Genomic DNA, 3457 nt, shown 5'->3' with positions numbered 1-3457 from the left:
TCTTGCCACAATTATCACAAGTGTATCTGGCTGCTGAGGCGGGAGCAGCGGTAGCATTGCGAAGATTTTTCTCCCTTAATCTGTCTAACAAGCCTTCATCATGCTTCGACATTCCAGATGATGTATAATCGCGCCACTCAGGTCTCATGCTAGCCCGTGCCTCCCATCTGTTTGTGTCGATTCCAAATCTCTCCATATCTCGTTTACAGGAGTCCTTGAACCTCAATACAGGACGTCCTACAGGTCTTTTGGCTATAGAGATCTCTCCAAGCATCACCTCACGTGGTAATCTGTCAGGATCCATACGGTGGACGTGTCCCAGCCAGCGGAGTCGTCTCTGCTTCAAGATAGCTGAAATACTGTTGCAGTTAGTTTTAGATAGCACTGCTTCGCTGGTCACTCGGTCCTTCCACGTTACTCCGAGGATGGATCTCAGGCACCGCATGTGGAAAGCATTAAGGCGACGTTCTTGTTTGGCATAGGTAGTCCATGTTTCCGATGCATACAAAAGGATGCCGAGGACGCAAGTTTGATATACAAGAATTTTGGTGGTCAAAGAGGGTTTGTTGTTTTTCCAAACACGTGTAGAGAGTTTGCTAGAAGTTTTCGCAGCTCTTCCAATGCGAGCATCAATTTCCTTGTCAACAGACAAGCTTTTGAATAACGGTTAGTTACAGCTTTTGACATTATATTCCATATGACAAAAGCTTTATTGTAGTGTTGAAGACGTAGTGTAGCTGATATACTAAACTCCGTCCGAACAGGTGTCGGAAGACCCTAACGGTACCGACCGACCGCCGTGTCATCCTCAGCCCATAGGCGTCACTCGATGCGAATATGGAGGGGCATGTGGTCAGCACACCGCTCTACCGACCGGAGTCAATTATCGTGACCGGAGCCTCCACTTCTCAATCAAGTAGCTCCTCAATTGGCCTCAAAGGTCGAGTGTACGCCGTTTGCCAACGGCACTCGATAGACAGGACGGTCACCCATCCAAGTACTAGCCCAGCCCGACAGCGCTTAACTTCGGTGATCTGACGAGAACCGGTGTTACCACTGCGGCAAGGCCGCTGGCCCAATGTAGCTGATAGCATCGCAAACAATAAAGAGAAAAGTAGCAGGTTCCCATCAAACTACCACCAAATTTTTTTCACGTTTTGCTTTCTAAACGATTCTGGAGCTTCCTTATTGGGATAAGTATTGTCTGCAATAGTCGATGTTACTTATTGTAAATAATGTATTTGTTGCAGTTCCTGCAGCGTAGGCAAGACTAGACCATTTCCCAATGGCCAGAAATCTAAACGTGGTTACCAGACTATTTGATAAAGTAAAAACAAGCTACACACTCGACGTTTATGCTACTGTCAGATTTTGTGTAAAAGATATATATGTACCTACCTCTTGGTTTTATGGACACACTCATGTTTGTATCTTTCCGGTAAATATCTTTTCCATACATGGAAAAATTCCATTCTAATGAAATTAAAAATGATTGTCGATCTTGAAACTAATGTGATGAAGTGCGTTACTTTGTAGTCAATGCAACATCGAGAATATGTGTACCGTACACGTGTAAACTGACATTATACGCTATTCTTTGATTATATTCAGTTACAAAACCGAAAAAGTGATGCAGATTCGATTTATTTGACAAATAACTTCTACTAACCCTTATCCCAGAACGTTGTGCAGTGTTCCTCTATCACCGGTTCGCTATACATGCCATCGAAGATTCCGCAGTCTTCTTCGCGAATTTCTCCTCTCTTCTTCGACGATCGCTAACAGAGTTAACGCACTTGTTTTACATGTGTCCATTTTTGTTAACAAGCCGTGTGATTGCTGGCCGTTGTGGCCGTGCGGTTCTAGGCGCGTCAGTCTGGAACCGCGCGACCGCTACGGTCGCAGGTTCGAATCCTGCCTCGGGCATGGCTGTGTGTGATGTCCTTAGGTTAGTTAGGTTTAAGTAGTTCTAAGTTCTAGGGGACAGATGACCTCAGATGTTAAGTTCCATAGTGCTCAGAGCCAAACCGTGTGATTAGCGCGCAAGATGTAGTCGAGAACGACCACTGGAGAGCGCTGCGGTCGAAAATCACCATGAGGAGCACTTCCCGTGAGAAATAATAGGTCGTTTCATGGCGGATACCACGTCTGGCGTACTTCACGGTGAGAAACACTTCCCGTGTGAGGACGGCTTAAGATCAGCCAGAACATTACGACCACCGACCTACTATCGATATAAACCTGTCCAGGTGATAACAATGTCGCCTGGTGAGCAATGGCTGCTAGTCAGGCACAGGCACGGTCCATGTACTTCCAGTGACCAGCACGTTCGTGTGTGGAATGGGGAAGGCGCGGCATCCGAGTTTGGCCGAGGGCAGATTGTGATAGCCCGGAGGCGCGACATGAGTATTTCAGAAATTTCACGACCTATCGCGTGTTCGAGGAGTGCTGTGGCGACTGTCTCAACACATGATGAAACCACGTCCAGAAGTCGTGAGATTGGGCAGCCTCCCCTCATCACAGATATCGGACGTCTTAGGCTGGACAGACTGGTAAAACAGGACAGGCGGTGAACTGCGGCGGAACAAACATCAGACTTTAATGCTGGTCAGAGTAAAAGTCTGTCTGAACACACAGTGCTCCCAACTTTCCTAACGATTGGCCTCCGAAGTGCAGCCACGCCCCACGCATGCGCCAAGTTAACACCACGACATATCCCACTACTTCTGAAATGGGCACGTGACCATCAGCACTGGATGTTAGCGCAGTGACAGAGTGTTGCATGGTCTGATGAATCCCGATGCCTTCATCATCATGCCGATGGGAGGACGCGAACCCGTCGTCTTCCAGGGGAACAGCACCTTGACACCTGCACTGCGGGACGGAGACAAGCTCGCGGCGGCTCCGTTATGCTCGGGGGAACATTCACGTGGGAATCCACGGTTCCAGTGTAGCTCGTGCAAGACACGATGGCGGCCAAGGGGTTCCATACACTGATAGCAGACCGTGTCAGACCATGACTATCATGTTTCCCGAAGGTAGTGGCATTGTTCAACAAGATAATGCCTCATGTCAGAAGGCAGGAGCGTGATGGAATGGTTCGAGGAACACAGTGGCGAGTTCCAATTCATATGATTCTACCCCCCCCCCCCCCCCCCCGAACTTACCAGAGCTGAACCAGATCGAAAGCATCTGGGATGTGATTGATCGTGGCGTCTGAGTTTATCACCCTGTAACGCCGGAAATGCATATCCTTCTATTTCCATCTATTGCACTATAAATTTTTTTGCTTATTTTGTTACCTGAAGATATGACATTTCTGTGTCTTTATATATTGTAATTGTTTTACTGTTTGTATATATATATATATATATATATATATATATATATATATATATGCATTTATGTTGGTTTGTTTTGTGAATATTATTTGTATTTATACGCTGGGTCTGGCCTA

The 3457-nt window shown here is 46.8% G+C and overlaps 1 pseudogene; it reads right to left on the bottom strand.

The window, feature by feature from the left end:
- Positions 1 to 957: 957 nt before the first annotated feature.
- LOC126209672 (5S ribosomal RNA) lies at positions 958 to 1075 on the bottom strand (annotated as a pseudogene).
- Positions 1076 to 3457: the final 2382 nt, after the last annotated feature.

This window comes from Schistocerca nitens, chromosome 1, assembly GCF_023898315.1.
Source record: "Schistocerca nitens isolate TAMUIC-IGC-003100 chromosome 1, iqSchNite1.1, whole genome shotgun sequence".
Taxonomy (NCBI): domain Eukaryota; kingdom Metazoa; phylum Arthropoda; class Insecta; order Orthoptera; family Acrididae; genus Schistocerca; species Schistocerca nitens.
The sequence above is the reverse complement of the archived record's forward strand: the minus strand, read 5'-3'. Positions and strand labels throughout refer to the sequence as shown.